We start from the raw sequence: 23,904 nt of genomic DNA, 5'->3' as shown, positions 1-23,904 counted from the left end.
ATTATGCTACTATATGGTTTAAAAAAATTATATATCAAAAAATGTAATTTCAAATTTTCCCAGAAGATTTTGTACTGGAAATCTATAAAGAAATTAAAGTTTTAAAAAGTAAGAATGCAGATGTTAGAGTTTGATGGCTCAGCATTTGACCTACAGACATGATAATGAGATTTTAACCCACACCAATATACCCTCCAAGAAAACCATTAAAAATAAAGATTAATCATACAGAATTGTTGTTTGGAATATACATCATATGCAAAATATTAATGTAGATTACTTGTTATACAATCAATTATACTTTCATTGAAATACTTACACTATGAAGTAAATAATAAGTTTGAACATATTACAGTGTATCTCCAATTACTTCTTCAGAATTTGCATTCTAATTATCATTAGTTACTGGAGATTCTGTTCTTGGTTGGTAATACAACAAGATATATAAACAATTATTATTATTTTTTTGCAAATATTAATGAAATACTTTTCACCTGACTGGACTTATATTTTAATGCTACACAAAGAAGCTCTGGATTCAATCTTCAACAATGAAAAATAAATAAATAAAAAATATAATTTAAGTATAAAATATATAGAAGACATGTTTCCTTAGGCCCCAGTAAATTTGTAAGGCTGAGTACTTCATTTTCAAGGCCAGTCCAAACTGCACATGTGCTTTGAGATAATATTGAGATACAGAGTTAGAGCTTACCTTCCTATACCAAAACAACACATACATAAACACAGCCTTCCCTGAATCATGTCTGTAGTACCAGCTCTTCTGAGGTTAAGAGGAGCCTCTGGATTTTGAAGCAATTTGGCGCCTATATATGCAAATTTTGGAAATCTGTCCTTTCAAAACCAGGTAAAGGAAAATGAAGACTGGTCTTCAGTTTGTTTTTAATGAATTCCTGGCGGGCAGCAGCAGTACAGAAAAGTATCTAGTCTGTTTCCACCACTAACTGACCTCCAGTTTACTCACAACTCACATCCCCAGGCCCCAAGATTACTTTTAGATTCACTAATTCACTAATTCCTAATTCCCTAGCCTTCCTGGTTTCTGCTAGGTTCAATCTCCTGACCATAGCGAAAAAGTTCTCTGTTTTTCTTGGGTAAAGTATATTGTGAACCCAGAAGCATTAACCACAGGAGTCCAATGAGGGTCACCTGCTCTCCTTTCTCCTTTAGTAACACCTCCATCCCTCCACCATCATCCAACTGGGACCCCCAGCTGAACCAGGATTAACCATCTTTCAACAGTTCACTGACTCCCTCCACAGAGACTTCTCCCTACCATGCTTCCTCAAGAATTTTACTTCCTCAGGAACTAAGATTCCTGGCGACCACAAATCATACTGAGCAACAGGGTTTGGACAGCAGGAAAACAATCTTAGCCCAACCCATTGCTGATTGGCCCTGTTTACACATTCCTACAAAGGGTGACAGAGGATTTATCAGTCATCTGTCATCACAGTAGCAAAAAGTATTATAGCTTCCACTACTACTAAGAGTTTTTTCCATTTTTCAAGTTTGCAATACTAACTTGAAAGTAAGAAAAAAAAAAAAAAACACCAAAGAAGTCTCTCCTACTTTGTTTTAGTTGAAGGGTCTGTTATGTGTAATTCTAAATTGTTTTATTTATTTACCTAACATGGTTTTGCACATTTGTATTTTTACAACATGCATGTCTGGTGCTCTTAGAAACTAGACTAGGATGGCAAAATCCCTTGGATCTTGAATTAAAAATTGTTGTGAGCCATTATGTGGGTCCTAGGAACTAAACCCTGGTTCTGTCCAAGAGCAACAAGTGCTCTTAATGTCTAAGCCATCTTTCATTTCCTGCCCTGTGTGTGTGTTTTAAAGTATGTTGGATCATTTCTCTCGATAGATGTTTAATTTTACTATACAGTGGAGATAATAAAAATATGACACTTTCTTAATATTTTGTATTTCCAGAAAAGAAATAAAAGCACCATAATTTGAATAGATTGTGTAAATCAGAAAAAGAGTTTCAGCAAAAAATGATGTGTATACATTTCAGTATATGTGTGCATACGGAGGTCAGAAATAGACAATTGTTTTCTTCTAAATTATATTCTAACTTTTTTTTTTTTTTTTTTTATGAGACAGGGTTTCTCAGTATAGATCTGTTTGTCCTGGAACTCACCCTTTATACCAGGGTGGCCACAAACTCAGAAATTTCCCTGCTTTTTCTTCAAAACTGCAGGTATTAAGGCATGTGCCACCACTGTCTGACACAACTTAAAAGTTGAGGCATGATACCTCTGAATCTGCAGCTCACAAATGCCACTAGCCTGGCTAGCCAGCCATCTGTCTCCACCTACTCAGCACTGGCCTGCAGAATGTATTTTTTAACGTGGATTCTAGACCCCCATCTTAATTCCATATAATTTCAAGGAAAGCAATTTACCAAAACAACCATCTCTCTAGACTCTTTGTGAGATTTGTTCTGTTGCTGTAGTCACTACCATTTTTTTCTATTGCTCTAATCATGCCTAAGTTTAGGCTAATAAAGTGTTTAATGCTGGTTTTGCTTGTGTTCTTACAATAGCAAATTGGGTTTCTTGCTCAATTTACATTATGCAGTTAATTGGGTAAACTTGTCAGACTCATATTTCATTTGTGAGACATGTTGCTGTGTTTTGTTTTCTTGTTAGGTTTTTGTTTTGTTTTGTTTTGTTTTGTTTTGTTTTTATATGGTGGGTTGGTTGAATTTTTTTGTTTGCCTGATTATTTGGTTGCTTTTTGTTTTTTTTAATTTTGTTTTGTTTTTTTTTTTGTTTTATTTTTCGTTTTGTTTTGTTTTTTCCACAACTGAAGATGAAACTCATAACTGTTACTTGGTGCTTTGACACTGAGCTACATCTTCAGGTAAACATTAGTTCTAAATGTTGGGTGAAAAGTCATCTGTATGTGTTTTAAGAAAAACTATGATTTCTGTGAAACCTAAAATTATTTGCCTATGCTATAGGGTCTATAGAGATGTAATGCCCTCTTCTGGCCTCTTCAAAAAACAGGCAAATATCTCCAAAAACACACAATTCCAGATTTATCCAACATACTGTCTCATTCATCTTTTAGAAGAAAGAACAATAAAAGATTAAAGCAAGAAATATAGTAGAAAGCTAGTGTAAGTCACCCCAAAGCTGTGCCTATGCTCAATTCCCAGGATGAGCTGGCCAGCACCCCAGTGACTCCAGAGAAAAATCACACCTGATGCAGACTGCAAGAGGTTTTATTATCAGCAAGCTGAGGATGAAGTCCCTTCACCATGCAGGGCAGGGGAGTTTGACCCTGAGCAGTGACAGTAGAGGGCTTTTAACAGCTAGCTGAGGAATTGGGAGGAGTTGGGAGGAGAGTTGGGAGAAGTTGGGAAGAGTTGGGAGGATTTAGGAGGAGAGTTCTTTTCTTCTGGGTGTCCTTGCTGAAATTTACAGGGCAGTAGTGGGGAGTGAGATCTTTCTGAATTTTTATCTCCTTGTCCTTGTCACAGGAAGGCAGGCATCTCTAGTTGTAAAGTATAAAAAAAAAGCCTTTTTGCTGGCTATAGAGAAAAAGAGCTTCTTTCTGAATGTATTTTCAGAGATCAGGGAAAACAAGCTTGGGGAACATCTAGAGGCTTTACCTTCCTGGGAGAAACACTTTAAGTTGGGGTCACAAATTCCCAACTCCTTTAAGTATATAGTTCTTATCTTAGAAATGGGAAAATTAAATCTCTGGCCCAGTTGTCAAATAAGGCCAACATGAGTTTGCATCTTTAGAATTTGTAGCATTGAGAGCCTCAGAAGCACCTCAAATGAGACTAGACAGTCTCTCGTCAGTGGTAGCAGAGAGCGAGGAGGTTCCTCTGCAGTGTCTTCAGAGTGTGAGCAGGGCCAGGCTAGTGGACCTCGGTATGGTCAGGATGGGTAACCAGGCACATGCTGGAGGAGCAGCTGGACTTTTATCTAGGTTCAAGGTTCCTGGAACAATGATGTCAGACCAGGACAGGATCCCCTATTTGACCTTTATGTGGCACAGTGGTCAGTTCCTGGTTCTTACATTTTTTTTTCCAGCAATTTCCAGGTGTCCTTTCCAACCAGTTTTAAGGCCTTCAATCGAACTAGAAGGGGTTGGAAAAAAAGGAACATCAGGGTCACACATTAAGGGGGGCAGTCCCCCATGGTCAATTTCAAAGGGTGTAAGTTTAAATTTTCCTGGGGTGTTATGTACTTGGAAAAAAGTGAAGGGAATGAGAGTTGTCTAATCTTTTCTACAGTTTCTAAAGTCAATTTTTTCATGGTTTCTTTTAATGTTCTATTCATCTGCTCTACCTGTCCTGAACTCTGGGTCTATAAACACAATGTAACTTCTGATTGATCCACAATTGTCTGGCTAACTCTTGACTTACTTGGGCAAGAAGGAGGGGCCATTGTCTGAGGAAAATACCTTAGGGATGCTGAATATTGGGAAAATTTCCTCTAATATCTTCTTTGCCATGATATTGGAGGTCTCTTTCTTAGTGGGGAAGGCTTTACTCAACCTGAAAATGTGTCTATAAAAACTGATAGATATTTATTACTGTACTTGGCTGGTTTAACTTCAGTAAAATCTAATTTTCAGTATGCCTCTGGACAGTTACAGCTTAGCCACCTTCCAGGGGACTTCTTGTTGTTTCTGACATTGATGAGATCACAAGCTTGGCATTTATTAGCACTATCTTGAGCAATGTCAGATATTTTTATAACATAGTAGTTTGAGCTCTTAACAGTTTCTTTGAGCTTCTTATTTCCCAAATGTGTGAGCCTGTGCAGACTGGCTACATATTGTTGCCCTTTTCTGGTGGGCAGGTAATAGCAACCATCTTGGGTCTTAGCCACTTCCTGGGGAGTGTACCCACATATCTCAGGTATTTTGCCAATTAGTTCCTGTTCTTCTGAGTTTATTCAAAGCCTGTGTCTTTGAGTTTATAATGGTCTTTAAGTTCTTTATTTTTCTCTCAGAGCCGCCTGTTTTTCAGCCAGGTAAGCCATCTGATTTCCTTTCCCTCTGGCATCAAGGCCTTTCTGGTGACCAGGACAATGTATGGTGGCTAGTTTTTTTGTTTGTTTTTTTGTTTGTTTGTTTGTTTTGTTTGTTTTGTTTTGTTGTTTTGTTTTGGTTTTTGTTGTTGTTGTTTTATTTTGTTTGGTTTGTTTTGTTTTGTTTTTGTTTTGTTGTAATTGTTGTTATGTTTTATTTTGTTTTGTTTTGTTATGTTTTGTTTGTGTTTAATTTCTTTTTTTTAATTCATTTTCAAATTTTGGCTTCTAATAGGCTCAAGATTTTTTTTTTATTATTAATATCTTTCCCAGCAGAAGTGAGTAGCCCCCGTTGCCTATAGATTGTCCCACATGTGTGAGTGGTGGTGAAAACTTACCTGCTGTCTGTGTAGATATTGTTGTTTTTCTCTTTGGCCAGATGCAAAGCTTGTGTGAGTTCAATTAGCTCTGCTCTCTGGGTTATTGTCCCTTCAGGCAACGTGCTGTTGCAGATGGTTTGATTTCCATTGCCCAGTGCTGCCCCTGCCTTTTGCTTACCTTTAACCAAAAACCTGCTATCATCCGTGCACCAGTTGGGGCAGTCTGGCCATGGCTGATCAGTGAGTTCTTTCTTAGTTCCAGTTTCTTCTGCCAGGATGCCCATACACGCGTGCTCTGGTAGGGATTTGTCAGCTTCTGACAGCAAGGTGGCAGATTTCAGGATAGCAGGAGATACAAACTGCACTCTCTTAGTCAGTAAGAGTTTCTGATAATGGGTCATGTGAGCATTAGTCATCCAGATATCAGGCGGTGGTCTAATGATGTTTTCTAAGGCATGGGTCTACCACTATCGTTCCTTGACCTAGAGTCTGTTTATCAGCATCTTTGAGAAGTAGGGCCAAAGCATCTATAGCTTTTAAGCAAAATGGCCATCCACTGGACACTGGGTCTAGTTTTTTGTTTGTTTGTTTTGTTTTTTTTGTTTTGTTTTTGTTTTTGTTTTTGTTTTCGTTTTTGTGTTTTGGTTTTTTTTTTTTGAAGAGTATTCCACAGGTTGTTTTTATGGCCCCAGAGCTTAGATCAGAACCCCACTTTCTATTCCTGCTCATTCCTCTATATAGAGTGACAGGCTTAGTCAGGTCTTGCAGGGCTAGGGCTGGTGCACTAAGCAAGGCCTTTTTAATCTCTTTAAAGGCCTGCTGTTGTATGGGGGTTTATGAGAAATTCCCAGTCTCTTTAGTAAAGGGGTAGAGTGTGGCTGCCAGAGTGGCAAAGCTTGGAATCTAGAGTCTACAAAACCCTGCTATTCCCACAAATTCTCTCACCTGCTTTAAGGATGTTGGGATGGGGATTTGAGTTACAGTCTTTTTCCAAGTTTTTGTCAGCCACCATTTCCTTTCCCTGAGACTACTAGTCATCATCTTTTAGGGGAAAAACCTTGAGCTGTCTGGTATTTGTTTCTTTTTTGGGGCAGTCTCTTGCCCAGTGTTCCTTTTCTTTATAGTATGCACATCGGTCCTTATCTAGAGGTCGTGGAGGTCCTCTGGAGTTCTGAGGTCTTCTCGGCCCTGTGTTACCCAGGTACTCTTTCTGCCTACTTTGTCTACCTTTTCTATAAACTTCTTTATCACCTGTGAATACAGCCACAAGCCTAGTTACATTTTAACAAGGCTTCTATCTTGTATATTTTCTCTTTACTCAGCCTCTCTCTTTTTTCTTTGTCTTTTTTCTTCTTCAGTATCAATCTCTTTTTAATATATTTTATTAGGTATTTTCCTAATTTACATTTCCAACACTAACCCAAAAGTCCCCCATACCCTCCCCCTCCCCCACTCCATTACCCACTCACTACCACTTTTTGACACTGGCGTTCCCCTGTACTGGGGCATAATTAGTGTGCATGCCCAATCGGGCTCTCTTTCCAGTGACGTCCTACTAGGCAATCTTTTGATACATATGCAGCTACAGTCAAGAGCTTTGGGGTACTGGTTAGTTCATAATGTTGTTCCACCAATAGCATTGAATATCCCTTTAGCTACTTGGACATTTTCTCTAGCTCCTCCATTGAGGGCCCTGTGATCCATCAAATAGCTTACTGTGAGCATCCACTTATTTGTTTGCTAGGCCCTGGCATAATCTCACAAGAGACAGCTATATCAGGGTCCATTCAGCAAAACCTTGCAAGTGTATGGAGTGGTGTTAGTGTTTAGAGACTGATTAGGGGATGGATACCTGCATATGGCAATCTCTAGATGGTCAATCCTTTTGTCTAAGCTCCAAACTTTGTCTCTGTAAATCCTTTCATGGGTGTTTTGTTTCCAATTCTAAGAAGGGGCTAAGTGTCCATATTTTGGTCTTCGTTCTTCTTGAGTTTCATGTGTTTGGCAAATTGTATCTTATATCTTGGAGGTATTCTAGGTTTCAGGGCTAATATCCACTTATTAATGAGGACATATCATAAGCATTCTTTTGTGATTGAGTTACCTCACACAGGATGATGCTCTCCAGGTCCAACCATTTGCCTATAAATTTCATAAACTCATTCTTTTTAATAGCTGTACTATTAGTAGTAGAACTCCATTGTGTAAATGTACCACAAATTTGTAACCATTTCCTGTTGGAACAGCTTCTGGATATATGCCCAGAATTGTATTGTGGGATCCTCTGGTAGTACAATGTCCAATTTTCTGAAGAACCGCCAGACTGATTTCCAGAGTTAATTTAAAAACTTGCAATTCCACCAACAATGGAGGAGTTTTCTGCTTTCTCCACATCCTTGCCAGCATCTGCTGTCATCTGAAAATTTGATTCTAGGCATTCTGACTGGTGTGAGATGGAATTTCAGGGTTGTTTTGATTTACATTTCACTGCTGATTAATGATGGTGAACATTGTTTCAGGTGCTTCTTAGCCATTCGGTATTCCTCAGGTGAGAATTCCTTCTTTAGCTCTGAGCACTGTTTTTTAGTGGGGTTATTTGATTTTCTGGAGTCCACCTTCTTGAGTTCATTATATATATTTGATATTAGTCCCCTATCTCATTTAGGATGGTGAAAGATCCTTTCACAATCTGTTGGTGGCCTTTTTGTCTTATTGAAGGTGTCTTTTGCCTTACAAAAGATTTGCAGCTTTATGAGGTCCCATTTCACAATTCTAAATCTTACAATGCAAGCCATTTGTCTTCTATTCAGGAATTTTTCCCCTGTTCCCATAACTTTGAGGCTTTTCCCCACTTTCTCCTCTACAAGTTTCAGTGTCTCTGATTTTATGTGGAGCTCCTTGATCCACTTCTATTTGACCTTAGTACAAGGAGATAGGAATGGATTGATTCACATTCTTCTACATGATAACCACCAATTGTGCCAGCACCATTTGTTGAAAATGCAGTCTTTTTTCCACTGGATGGTCTTAGCTCCCTTGTAGATGATGAATTGACAATAAGTGTGTTGGTTCATTTCTGGGTCTTCAATTCTATTTCATTTTTCTACTTCTCTGTCACTATATCAGTACCATGCAGTTTTTATCACAATTGCTCTGTAGTACACCTTTGGGTCAGGCATGGTGATTGCACCAGAGGTTCTTTTGTCCATGAGAAGAGTTTTTTTATCCGAGGTTTTGTTTATTCCCAATGTATTTGCAGATTGCCCTTTCTAATTCATTGAAGAATTGAGTTGGAATTTTGATGGGGATTGCATTGAATCTGTAGATTTCTTTTGGCAAGATGGCCATTTTTACAATGTTGATACTGCCAATCCATGATAATGGACAATATTTCCATCTTCTGAGATCTTCTTTAATTTCTTTCTTCAGAGACTTGAAGTTCTTATCATACAGATCTTTCACTTTCTTTGTTAGAGTCAAGCCAAAGTATTTTATTTTATTTGTGACTATTGAGAAGGGTTATGTTTCTCTAATTTCATTCTCAGCCTGTTTATTTTTTGTGAAGAGAAAGGCCATTAACATGTTTGGTTAATTTTATACCCAGTTAAATCACCGACGTTGTTTTTCAAGTTTAGGTTTTCTCTGGTTGAATTTTTAGGTTCACTTATATATGCTATCATATCATCTGCAAAAAGTGATATTTTGAATTCTTCTTTTCCAATTTGTATCCGCTTGGTCTCCTTTCATTGTAAAATTGCTCTGTCTAGGACTTCAAGAACAATGTTGGATAGGTAGGGAGAAAATGGGCAGCCTTGTCTAGTCATTGATTTTATTGGGATTGCATCCAGCTTCATACCATTTCATTTGATGTTGGGTCTTGGTTTACTGTAAATTGCTTTTACCTGTTCATGTATTGGCCTTGAATTCCTGATCCTTCCAAGACTTTTATCATGAATGGGTTTTGGATATACTTAAATGATTTTTTTGCATCTAATGAGATGATCATGTGGTTTTGTCTTTGAGGTTGTTTATATAATAGATTATGTTGATGGTTTGCCACATATGAAACCATCCTTGTATCCCTGGTATAATACCTACTTGGTAAGGATGAATGAAATTTTTAATGTGTTCTTGGATATGATTAGGAATAATTTTACTGAGTATTTTTGTTTCGATATTCATAAGGGCCATTGTTCTGAAGTATTTATCTTTGTTGGATCTTTCTGTTGTTTAGGTATCAGAGTAATTGTGGCTTCATAGAATGAGTTGGGTAGAGTACCTTCTACTGCTTTTTTGTGGAATTGTTTGTGCAGAACTGGAGTTAAATATACTTTGAAGGTCTGATAGAACTCTTCATTTAACCCATCAGTTCCTGGGCTTTTTTTTTTTTTTTTTTGGTTGGGAGACTATTAATGCGTGCTTCTATTTCTTTAGGGTACAAGAGACTGTTTAGATCATTAACTTGATCCTGTTTTAATTTTGGTACCTGTTATCAGTCTAGAAATTTGTCCATTTTTTCCATGTTATCCTGTTCTGTTGAGTATAGCCTGTTGTAGAAGGATCTGATGGTGTTTTGGATTTCTTCAGGATCTGTTTTTATGTCTCCCTTTTCAATTCTGATTTTGTTAATTAGGATGCTGTCTCTGTGCCTTAAGGGATGCTAGCTAAGGGTTTATCTATCTTGTTGATTTTCTCAAAGAACCAAATCCTCTTTGGTTGATTATTTAAGTTGTTCTTGTTTCCACTTGGTTAATTTCACCCCTGAGTTTGATTATTTCCTTCCATCTACTCCTCTTGAGTGAATTTGTTTCCTTTATTCTGGAGATTTTTTATGTGTTTTCAAGCTGCTTGTATGTGCTCTCTCTGGTTTCTTTTTGGAGGCACTCAAATCTATGAGTTTCCCTTTAGTAATGATTTCATTGAGTCTCATAAGTTAGGGTATATTGTGGCTTTATTTTCATTAAACTCTAAAATGTCTTTAATTTCTTTCTTTATTCCTTCCTTGACCAAGGTATCACTGAAAAGACTGTTGTTCATTTTCAACGTGAATGTTGGCTTTCCATTACTTATGTTTTTATTGAAGATCAATCATCCTTAGTCCTTGGTGGTCTGATAGGATGTTTTGGACAATTGCAATATTTTTTATCAGTTGAGGCCTGTTTTGTGACCAATTATATGGTCAATTTTGGAAAAGGTACCATGATGTGCTGAGAAGAAGTTATATCCTTTTGTTTCAGGATAAAACGTTCTGTAGATATCTATTAAGACCATTTGTTTAATAACTTCTGTTAGTTTCACTGTGTCCCTGTTTAGTTTCTGTTCCCAAGATATGTCCATTATTAAAAGTGGTTTGTTGAAGCCTCCCACTATTTTTGTGTGAGCTGCAATGTGTGCTTTGAGCTTTCTTTAATGAATGGGACTGCCCTTGCATTTGGAGCATAGATATTCAGAATTCAGACTTCCTCTTGGAAGATTTTAACTTTGATGAGTATGAAGTGTCCTTCTTTGTCTTTTTTTATAACTTTAGGTTGGAAATCAATTTTTATCGATATTTGAATGGTTACTCCAGCTGATTTCTTCAGACCATTTGCTTGGAAAATTATTTTCCATCCTTTCCCTCTGGGATAGTGTCTGTCTTTTTCCCTGATATGGGTTTCCTGTAAACAGCAGACTATTGGGTCCTGTTTTTGTAGCCAGTATGCCAGTCTATGTCTTTTATTGGGGAACTTAATCCATTGATATTAAGAGATATTAAGGAAAAGTAATTGTTGCTTCCTATTATTTTTGTTGTTAGAGTTTGCATTCTGTTCTTGTGGCTGTCTTCTTTTTGGTTTGTTGAGGGATTACTTTATTGATTTTTCTAGAGCATGGTTTCTGTCCTTGTACTGTTTTTTTTTTTTTCTGTTATTATCCTTTGAAGGGCTGGATTCATGGAAAGTTAATGTGTGAATTTGTTTTTTTATCGTGAAATACTTTGGTTTCTCCATCTATCATAATTGAGAGTTTGGCTGGGTATAATAGCCTTGGCTGGCATTTGTGTTCTCTTAGTGTCTGTATAGCATCTGTCCAGGATCTTCTGTCTTTCATAGTCTCTGGTGAAAAGTCTGGTGTAATTCTGATAGGCCTGCCTTTATATGTTACCTGACATTGTTCCCTTACTACTTTTAACAGTATATCTCTATTTAGCGCATTTCTTCTTCTGATTATTATGTGTCAGGAGGAATGTCTTTTCTGGTCCAGTCTATATGGAATTCTGTAGGCTTCTTTTATGTTCATGGGCATGTCTTTCTTTAGGTTTGGCAAGTTTTCTTCTATAATTTTTTGAAGATACTTGCTGGCCCTTTAAGTTGAAAATCTTCATTCTCATCTACTCCTACTACCAGTAGGTTTGAACTTCACATTGTGTCCTAGATTTCCTGGATGTTTGAGATAAGATCTTTTGCATTTTGTTTTTTATTTGATTGTTGTTCCAATGTTCTCTATGGAATCTTCTGCACCTGACATTCTCTCTTCCATCTCTTGTATTCAGGTGCTGATGCTTGCATCTATGGTTCCAGATTTCTTGCCTAGGTATTCTATCTCCAGCATTGCCTCACTTTGGGTTTTCTTTATTGTGTCTACTTCACCTTTTAGGTCTTGGATAGTTTTATTCAATTCCATCACCTGTTTGGTCGTGTTTTCCTTCAATTCTTTAAGTTTTTTTTGTGCTTCCTCTTAAGGTCTTCTACCTATTTAGCAGTGTTCTCCTGTATTTCTTTAAGTGAGTTATTAAAGTCCTTCTTGACGTCCTCTACCATCAACCTGAGATCTTCTTTTAAATCTGGGACTATCTTTTTTGGGTGTTTTGGTGTTTCCAGGACTGGGTGAGGTGAGAGTGCTGCATACTGATGATGGTGAGTGGTCTTGGTTTCTGTTAGTAATATTCTGGAGTTAGTTGTCATAATTGTCTCTGGTTATATCTTGTTCCTCAGGTGATTATGTTAGCCTCTATCAGCAGACCTGGGAGACTAGTTTTCTCCTAAGTTTCAGTGTTCAGAGTAATCTCTGAAGGCAAGATCACCTCTTGCAGAGAAGGGGCACAGATATCTGGTGTTTGAACCTTCCTGCTAGCATATGTTGTGATCCACTCACTAGAGGTACTAACATCCTGTGGAGATTCCTGTGTGGACCTTTGGGGTGTCCACAGACTCTGCCCCCAAGGTGCCCGGTGCTGTCATGGACTGGAAGGGACTTGTGACCCTGCTCAGGCCTGTTTCTCTGCTTCCCTAAATAATGCAGTCTCAGGTCCTACATGATAGGATTGGAGCAGAAGTTGTGTTACACTCACCAAAGGTCTTAAGATCTCGTGGATGTTTCTGTGAGGACCTTGGGGCTGTCCTCAGACACCACCCAAAATGTTGCCCAGGTGCTGGCACAGACCAGAGGGACTCGTGACCATTGTCAGGCCAGTTTTTCTGCTTCCCTAATTAATGCAGTCTCAGATCCTGTGAGATTGGATAGGAGCAGAGGTTGTGTTCCATTCACCAGAGGTCTTATGATCCCAATAAGGGTCTTTTGAGGACCTTAGGGGTGTCTGCAGACTCTGAGCCCAATGTGCTATGGTGCTGGCTTGTCAGTCTCTCTCTTATAGTACACTTTCTCTGCCTCCTTAAACAGATGCTGTAAAGATAATGTTTTCACACTCTCTAGACACTTTAAACTTTTCCTAATGTCAGAAGAAGATTGCCCAATGGAAGCCATGACAACTGTCACCTGCTGGCACACTGAAGTAGGGTCAAAGGTAGTGGAACACCTCTATACCTTTAAGAGGTACTCTAAAACACTGCTGGGGGCTCCTTTTTCTCTTGTAGGATCTCTCTTACCTTGGCCAAATTGGTGGGGCACCTGCCAGCTCCTTTCAGTCATATTATCAGAACCCAGGAGAAAATTGTCAATTGCTCCATATGGCCAGTCCTGTCAGGACATGTCAGAGGGAAGGCTGAATCTATTTCATTCAGAAGTTTTATTGGTAGTCAATTGGCCCCCAGCATGCTCTTTCTTTCTTTTCAGAATCCTCTCCTTCTCCTCTGTGGTAAAATAACCTGTAAAAGCTGCTGACAGTCACCCCAAGTAGGCTGAAGAGAGAATATGAGATATTCCATTAGGTTAGCAAGGCTAGAGGGGTTTTCAAGGAAGGGGAGTGTGATTTGCCTTCCAGTTATTGAGATCAGAAGAGGAAAAAGGCCATTACAGAAGGGGCTGCAGTTGTTTGGGGTCTGCTGAAGGAGGGTCATAAGTACATAAAGGCAGTGTGATGGTTGAGTCTTGTCCCTTTGGGCTTCGAGCTCGCTGGTCTTGGGCTTTAGAAACTGGTCCCTCCACAAATATCTAGTGGCACCCTGTTGAGTGTTCTTGGAGGGGACAAGTTGGAAATATGTGGGTGGGGTGCTGTGCCATTTTGGAGGTTCTTCTAACTCTGGATAGATCTTGGGAGAAACCAAGGGCTGCAGTTCAACTGGTACCAGTTTTAACTTTTTTTCCCCCCTCTGGGTGGCAGAGGGCCAGCAATGGGGAGACTGGATTATTCTTTTGAACCCAAGGCTTTAAACAGGATGAGAGAAGGTGATCCTGTGCTATTTTTTTCTAGATGAGAATGCCGGGCACTCAATCTGGCTGAGACCCAGGTCCCCTCTGTAAAACAACTTTAAGAGCTGAAAACAGGACCAAACCAAGGGTGCCCTCTCGTGGCCAACTAAAATCAAAGCTGGCCATTCCGTAAAGTAGAAAGTTCTCTAAAATCTATTTCAGACATCCACAGAGAGAATGTGAGTCTTAGTCTTAATTTCAGTCCTGTGCACAAGGGTCAGTCCAAGGGGCATGCTAATAGTTGATCCCATCATCAGAGTTACATACAGTGAAAAAAACAATATTTACACACAAAAAGATTACAATAACCAAGACCAGGCCCCAATAAGATGGCCGAGAGAGCAGACAGTCACTTGGTACCCAGTAACATAAACAAACAGCCGAGTGAGCACACTCTCACTTGGCACCCTGATGGAGATCTCCAGGTATCCCTGGAACTCCCTAAGATCTCCTGGGATGTCCCACAGGGTGTCAGCTGGTTTCTCCTCACATGTCTGTCAGTAACACTCTTCCATCTGGGAGAGGGAGTTCGTTGCTCTCACGAGCATTTACAACTGCAAACCGAGAATAGTGAATTCAAACAGAGCTGACACACGAAGATAGAGACAAAATAGAGGAAATTTATAGAAAAAGATAGAGACAAAGATACAGACAAAGATAGAATCCTACCTCCTAGCAGGGTCTCTGAGAATTGGGGTAGGCCACGAATCCTGGTGGCGAAGCCCCCAAATGTAAGACCTCAGAAGCTGGGCCTCCTCTTAAGTCCCGGGATGAGCTGGCCAGCACCCCTTTGACCCAAGAGAAAACCACAACTGATGCAAAATGCAAGAGGTTTTATTACTAGCTACAAAGTCACTCTGCCTAGCAGGGCAAGGGAGTTTGACACGGAGCTGTGACAGTAAGGGGCTTTTAACAACTAGCTGAGAAATTGGGAGGAGTTGGATGAGAGATGGGAGGAGTTGAGAAATGTTGGCAGGAGAGTTCTTCTCTTCCTGGTGTTCTTGGTGAAATTTACAAGGCAGGAGTGGGGAGTGAGTTCTTTCTGAATTTTTATCTCCTTGTCCTTGGCAAAGGAAGGCAGGCATCTCTGGTTGTAAAGTATAGAAACAAAAAGCTTTTTGCTGGCTATAGAGAACAAAGAGCTTCTTCCTAGCTGTATTTTCAGAGATCAAGGAAATCAAGCTTGGGGAACATCTAGGGGCTTTACCTTACTGGGAGATATACTTTAAGTTGGAGTCTCACTGTAGGACATTTTTTCTACCACACAGAAAACTTTACACAGAAAATTATTTCAATTATTTATAGTAAATATATAATATTTGGTTTGAACCAAATATCATATCCATATAAAATACATGGTAGATTTCCAAAAAAAAACTTGTAATATATACTTTAAACAATTCATACATTTACACCCCACAGCAATTCTTCATAACTGTACTACCCTTGCTGAGATCCTTCTTCTTCCCAAATGGTCCCTCTCTTATTTTTATAATGGTTCTCCTTTTCTTTGTATGTATATCTGGGAACATCTCATGCAGGTAGTAGTATTGTAATAGTTGCTATGTTTCTGTGATCACAAGGTCTAAATGACCACAATCTGGTCTTGAAATACACTTATAAGAGCATCTGACCCTGAATTGTTCTTTTTCCTGAATCTACTTCTCCAGTTAAGGGATCACAAACACCACTTTTGAAGTAGTCTATCGAAATGGGAAAAAATGAAAATATTACACTGTATCTTCATCTGTTTCTACCTGAGGTGATATATTCTCATCTTGGTCAAATGCTGGTCTCTGTACTATATAGGAAAAGAAAATGGAAACATAATATGCTATATTAGTAAAAGGGAATAAAGTATTAATGATTTGTATTTCTCAGGAAATACTTCCCATGTGTATTTTTGAAACAGCTTTTAGAAATGACATAATTACATACATGAAATCTAGTAGAGGTATAGATGAGAAGTAAGGTTTCCAAATTATAGGGCTATTGAATATCTTTACCAATATTATAGAAATAACCTTCCCTAACTTAAAGAAAGATATGTTCCTGAATATACAAGAAGCCTAAAGAACACCAAATTATTTGGACCAGAAAAAAAAAATCCTGCCATCATATAATAGTCAAAACACCAAATGCACAAAACAAGAAAGAATATTAAAAGCAGTAAGGGAAAATGGTCAATTAATATATAAAGAAAGATCTATCAAGATAACACATAACTTCTCCCCTGAGACTATGAAAGCCAGAAAATCTAGGGCAGGTGTCATACAGAATGTAAGAGAGCAGAAATGCCAGCCAAGACTACTATATGAAGCAAAACTCTTTTAACATAGCTTGAAAAAACAAGGTATAATGTGACAAAACCATATTTACACAATATCAACCAATGCATCCAGCACTTCAAACGATAATAAAAGGACAATTTCAATATAAAGAGGGAAATTACACTCGAGAAAAAGCAAGAAATTAAACTTGAAGGAAACCTAAAAGAAGATAGATACATGAACAAAATTCCAACTCTAATAACAAAAATAACAGGAAGCAATAAGAACTTTTCCTTAGTATCTCTTAATATCAGTGGACTCAGTTCACCAGTAAAAAGGCATAGAATAACAAAATGGATGTGTAAGCAATATTCAGCACACCAGAAACAAACACCAAGACAAAGTCAGACATTACCTCAGACTAAAAGGCTGGAAAAGAACTTTCCAAGCATATGATCCGAAGAAATAAGCTGGAGCAGCCATTCTAATATCAAATAAAATTGACTTTCAACCCAAAGTTATTAAAAAAGGCAAGGAGGGAAACTTCATATTCATTAAAGTTAATATTTACCAAGATGGACTCCCAAATCTAAACATTTATACTCCAAATGCAATGACACCCACATTCATAAAAGAAACTTTAGTAAAGCTCAAAACACACATTGTACCACACACAATAATATTGGAAGACTTCAACACCCCTCCCTCATTAATGGACATATCCTGGAAAATAAAACTAAAAAGAAAAAGGTGAAACTTGTAGAATTTTTAAAACAAATACATTTAGTTCATATCTATAGAACATTTTCTTCTAAAACAAATGAATATCACTTCTCAGCACCTCACGATGCCTTCTCCAAAATTGACCATACACTCAGTCACAAAACATGCCTCAACAGATATAAAATTATTGAAATAATTTCATGCTTCCTATCAGATCACCACAGTCTAAGGCTGATCTTCAACAATAATATATATAATTGAAAACCCACATACACGTGGAATGTGTACAACAATCTAGTCAGTGACAAAACAGTCAAGGAAGAAATCTAGAACTAAATTAAAGACTTTTTAGAGTTTAATGAAAATGTAGCTACAACATACTGCAAGTTATGGGGCACAATGAAAATAGCCCTAAGAGGGACACTCATAGCTCTCTCTGAATGCCTCTAAAAAGAAATTGGAGAGAGGATATAAGAGTAGGTTGACATCACACCTTAACGTTATAGAACAAAAGGAAGCAAATTCACCCAAAAGGAGTTGAAGTCAGGAAATAATCAAGCTCAGTGCTAAAATCAACCAAGTGGAAACAAAGGAACAATACAAAAATAATCAAACAAACTGGGAGCTTGTTCTTTGAAAAAATCAACAAGATAGATAAACCATTAGACAGACAAAATACAGAACACAAGAACAGTATCTAATTTAGCAAAACCAAAAATGAAAAGGGAGAAATAACAACAGAAATTTAGTAAATTTGAAATATCATCAGATCCTACTATACAAGGCTCTACTCAACAAAACTGGAAAATCTGGATAAAATGCACACTTATATAGACAGATATCATGTACCAAATTCAAATAAGGATCAGATGAACCCTGTAATTACTTCTACCACTGTGAAAAGCCGCCCTCATTGTCGCCATTACAAGATGGTGCTGACAACACCATTGTCAACATTTCTCATGGTGAGTGCACGCGGGCGTCAGAATATCTTTCCATTACCTGAGGCCTGCCTCTCCCATGGCGTCATCAGGCTAATGGTGGGCAACCAATCCTGGTGGTGCACGTCCCCAACCTTATGTGGATTTCCTAAATTCTGCAAAAAAGGTTTGGAAGCTGATCAATCAATACTGGAACTCCCTCTTCCCCAGAAGGTATTTGCATTTTCACCAATGTGAAATGGTCTTTCTTATTTATTGAAAATAGCCAGAGATTTTACCCCTCTTACAAGTAGGTTTAGAATTTCACATTTGCAAAGTGTCACAGAAATGCTGCTTATGACCAGAGTGCTTAAACTTCCTTATTCTCATGAAGTTTGCCACATTACCTCTTTGATGAAGGGCACAATCATCCTACTTCTGTGCAAAACTGCCCAAGCTCCTCCCCTATCTTACTTAGAAGATTTAGACATTCACAACAGAGAGTGCTCCAACCTGTGTGGAGCACAGTGTGTTTGAGGAAATCCCCCAGATTCATCATCTTCCCAGTGTATGTCCTACCTATAACTTCTAATTTCCATGGTCTGGGAAGCACTGTTCTGACCTAAGAGATTTCAGAACACTCTGTACTGAAATCTCAAACAGAAGAGTATCAAGGTAAGGGTAAATCAGATTACTATCTTTGTTTTGTTTCCTTGGACAGAGACATCCTGGCCTCCATGCAGAGGAATGTGTGGATGGACATATATTTAAGGAAGACACTAAACCAGAAACTACTACATTACACCCTCTTAGAAGACTTCTAAGATTGTTGTCATGCCTACCACAGACATTCAGATGATGTGTATTGTTGATTGTGATTTCATGTTTGGACCTGATGAAGGAGTAAGTACCTGGAATTTCCTATAATTCTCAAGGTATCAATCAGTGTTCAATTTCTGCTCAATAGTGCTGCAGACATAGGAATAACAGGATAAAACTATTCTATACAATCCTATGAAGTTTCTATCACCATCCTCCTATTTTAGAGAATCTTAGATCTATCACTAATCCCGAGATGGGCAGAAACAATTCTTCTCCTGCACATAGGGATACTGCATATGTCTCCCCTTACCCAAAGTATTCCACTTACTGTCTTTTACTGAATTGGCTTTTAGACTATACCTGAAATATTTCACTTTTCACCAAAGGATCTACCAGCCCTCCCAGTTCTAATAGAGAGATACAGTCCACCAATATCCAAAGGGTTCTCAGACATTCCAAATATGCCCCTGTGGGAGTAAACTTACTAAGTCTATTTAATTGGGCCTCAGATCCTTCTGCTTTGACCAAAAGGATTTCAATCTACTGACTCTGAGTTACCAGGGGCCTCAGATCTCATTTTCCCCAAGTGGTCATCAAATATGCCTTTCTGACCAATAATGACCTTGCAATGTTCTCCTCTGATGCAGACACTTAGACACCCCCCACTCCAATTTTAACTCCCAAATGGACCTCCAGACCACCCAAGCTTAAAGTACCTGAGCCGAACATTAAGAAGTACAGCCCAGAACAAAAGCTCATTTCCTCAAGGCAGAAACTAAAATGATGTACTCCTCACCATTCATACCTAGACCCAGGAGATGAACATATGCCTGAGAAGAAGAACTAGTGTGGAACTGTCAGCCAGGTTTTTGATGAGTGCTCAGACTGCTTCCTGATCCAGCAACCACATTTACTACAGTGGACAGATGCTCTAGTCTCTGATGAGGAGTTGCTAGCTGTTAGGAAGAACCTGAAATGGGCTCCACTGCATGAGGTAGGCTGTGTCTTTGATCTCACGTCAAGGAAAGAACATGCAAATTTGAACTCTACCCAACCAAACATACTAGTTTACCTGTACAAAGGGGTTTTAGATTTCCAATTTCTCACAAAGATGCCCTCGTGTATTTCCCCTCTGACCATTGAGGTTTTATCTATTTTTCATGGCTCATAGGGTCTCATTTCTTCCCAATATCCATTACCTGCTCACTTCTGACCACTAGCAATACATCTCTGATTAGTGTTGGGGGTGTTCTCGGTTTGACACTATGGCCAACAATAGTGCCTACATGCCATTTCTGAATAATTGGATCTTAAATTCCAACTCTGTCCAAGTGTACTTCTGAAAGACTTTTCTCATTACATGGGGTCTCTATAGTAGCATCTTTATTCATCAGGCCTCTAGTTGTACCTTCTGGCCTAAGCAGGTCTTATACTTCACTTAAAGAGATGCCAAATTTACACAATGTAGACAAAGAGGCATTGAGCATTCTCATACTCATCAATATAACATTCCTCCCCTCAGGTTTGAAGTCTCCAGAGCAGCAAAGAGAGTGGGGAGTAGAACTATTCATCTTTAGGTCACTCATCATCAATGGATTGTTTCCAACCTTAGTATACAGACATGGATGGTTGAACACAAACCTGTCAGGCTGATAAAGAACTAGACATCTACTAATGTCCTTGGAACCATGTTCAGATTGCTGCACATCCTCCTGAAGATGCCACGGATGACATGGTTCCTTGTGATTGTTGTTCTCTTCTTGTTGTTGCTCTTTTCTTTTAACTTTTGAAGAGGATACTTTATTAGTCTGTTGCTATGTTAGTCATCTCCTGGCATTAGAAACCAACATCCCACTGTTTAAATGTTTTACATTTCCTACTCTTTTTGAAAAACACAATGTATGCGCATCATTTTTTCCTATTGTTTCAAAGACATACCACTATGTAATTCAACTTTACAATTGTAATCATTTTGACCAATATTCACATGAATATAAATTTTATGTGTAAACTTCTTCCTGTGCTGTGTATTTTTCACCAGGTGACAGTTTCATTTGAGGTCATTTGGAAGATCGTTCCTTACTATGTGTCTTTAAAAGATATATTTTGGAGCTGAGGGGTATGGCTGAATATCTTCAGCACAATAAACACCTTCTGTAACATTACTATCTAGTGGATTATAAGTATCAGGTTGTACACAGTAGTCACTAAAATAATGGACTAGTTTGAGAAAGATTTTTGGGTGTAATCTCTCATAATATACAGAAAAAAAGGAAATCCTAGATATTAATATAATCTATGCACACCAAATTAACATTGTGGGTTTTGTGGGTTTGTTTGTATATGTCTTTGTAGTTCAAATGTTCAACCTTTATGTCTTAATTGAGGATTGTAAACAATGCTCAGGGTGTGTGTGTGAATTAAAGGGCACCATGACTTTAGTGTTTAGATTAATTTCACATATAATTATCTGTCTATCCGTCATCTATATATGTATGTATGTATGTATGTATGTATGTATGTATGTATGTATGTATGTATGTATGTATGTATGTTTGTATGTATGTATGTATGAAGTAATGATTGAATGTATTTATATAGATATGTATGCAACTATTTCTCTATCATCTACCTATCACTCTCGCTCTTTCATTTTTCTCTCACCCTCTTTCTCTGTTTATCTCTTATGCATGAATATATGCATGCATGTAGCTAGGTAGGTGTGGTAGTTTTAATGTAATTGGTTCCCATTGGCCCATACGCTGTATTAGGATGAATAACCTTGTTGGACTAGTTGTTTCCTATTTGGAGAAAGGGTGTCACTGGAGGAGGTGGGTGGTCTCACACATGTTCAAGTTTTGCACAGTAGGGCTCTGTGTGTTTGCTGTCTCTAAGAAGGGGCAAAGTGTCCACAATTTGGTCTTCATTCTTCAGTTTCATGTGTTTTACAAATTGTATCTTATATCTCGGGTATACTAAGTTTCTGGGCTAATATCCACTTATCAGTGTGTAAATATCATTTGAGTTCCTTTGTGATTGTGTTACCTCACTCAGGATGATGCCTTCCAGGTTCATCCATTTGCCTAGGAATTTCATAAATTCATTTTTTAATAGCTGAGTAGTACTCCATTGTGTAAATGTACCACATTTTTTTGTATCCATTCAAATGTTGAGGGGCATCTGAGTTCTTTCCAGCCTCTGGCTATTATAAATAAGACTGCTATGAACATAGTGGAGCATGTGTCCTTCTTACCGGTTGAGACATCTTTTGGATATATGCCCATGAGAGGTATTGTGGGATCCTCTAGTAGTACCATGTCCAATTTTCTGAGGAACCGCCAGACTGTTATAGAGACAAAGTTTGTAGCTGAGACAAAAGATGGACCATTTAGAGACTGCCATGTCCAGAGATCCATCCCATAATTAGACTCCAAACGATGACACCATTGCATACACTAGAAAGATTTTGCTTAAAATACCTGGATATAGCTGTCTCTTGTGAGACAAGGCTGGGGCCTAGCAAATACATAAGTAGATGCTCACAGTCAGCTATTGGATGGAGCACAGGGCCCCCAATGGAAGAGCTAGAGAAAGTATCCAAGGAGCTAAAGAGATCTGCAACCCTGTTGGTCCAATAACATTATGAACTAACCAGTACCCCGGAGCTCTTGACTCTAGCTGCATATGTATCAAAAGATAGCCTAATAGGACATCACTGGAATGAGAGGACCATTGTACATGAAAACATTATATGCCACAGTACAGGGGAATGCCAGGGACAAAAAACTGGGAATGCGTGGGTAGGGAAGTGGGGGGGGGAGGGTATGGGGGACTTTCTAAATGTACATTCTAAATGTAATTGAGGAAAATACGTAATAATAAAAATATTAACAAAATAAATAAATAAGGCTGGTATGAACATTATAGAGAATGAATCCTTATTACACATCGGAACATCTTCTGAGTATTTGCCCAGGAGAGGTGTTGCTGGATCTTCTGGTAGTACTATGTCAATTTTCTGAAGAACCACCAGACTGGTCCAGGTCCCTGCCGAGTGTATTCTGCAAAGGCCCCAGACATCCAGCCACTTTCCCGGCCAGAGGAAAGGGGGTCCGCCCGGTGCAGAAGTGCTTTGCCTGAGCATCGGCAACAGACATCTTGGTTCTGGGACCCCGCCAGGTGTATTCTGCACAGGTGAGAGTATGGGCTACAGAAGCCAAAAGCTTCTTGGAGAGGCGAGAGCCACAGAGCTTCTAAGACAGCCCCCTTTTCGGGCCCCAGACACCTGGCCACTGTCCCAGCCAGAAAAAAGGGGTCCACCCGGTACGGGAGCGCTTTGACTGAGCATCAGTAGCAGATATCTTGGTTCCGGGACCCAGCCGAGATTATTCTGCACAGATCCCAGATATCTGGCCACTTTCCCAGCCAGAGGAAAGGGGTGTGCCCAGTGCAGGAGTGCTTTGCCTGAGCATCAGCTGCAGACATCTTGGTTCCAGGACTCCTCCGAGAGTATTCTGGACATGTGAGAGTATAGAATACAGAAGCTAACACCTTCTGGGAAAGGCCAAAGCAACTCAGCTTCAGGACAGGTCCTGTTTTGGGCCTTCGTCTTCGGCCAGGAGGGAGGTCTTAAGGCCATATATCTGTGCACCTTTTGCGTGAGAGGAGAACTTGACTGCAGAGAGTGCTCTGACCACTGAAACTCAGAGGAGAGATCTAGTCTCCCATGTCTGCTGATAGAGGCTAACAGAATCACCTGAAGAACAAGCTCTAACCAGAGACAACTATCACAACTAGCTCCAGAGATTTCTAGATGGTGAAAGGCAAATGTAAGAATTGTACTAACAGAAATCAAGACCACTCACCATCATCAGAACACAGCACTCCCACCCCACCTAGTCCTGGGAACCCCAACACAACCGAAAAGCTAGAACCGGATTTAAAAGCATATCTCATGAAGATGGTAGAGGATATCAAGAAGGACTTTAATAATTCACTTAAAGAAATACAGGAGATCCCTGCTAAAGAGTTACAAGTCCTTAAATAAAAACAGAAAAACACAACCAAACAGGTAGAAGTCCTTAAAGAAAAACAGGAAAAAACATCTGAACAGGTGATGGAAATGAACAAAACCATACTA

The sequence above is a fragment of the Mus musculus genome, chromosome Y, assembly GCF_000001635.26.
Source record: "Mus musculus strain C57BL/6J chromosome Y, GRCm38.p6 C57BL/6J".
Classification (NCBI taxonomy): Eukaryota; Metazoa; Chordata; class Mammalia; order Rodentia; family Muridae; genus Mus; species Mus musculus.
The sequence above is the reverse complement of the archived record's forward strand: the minus strand, read 5'-3'. Positions refer to the sequence as shown.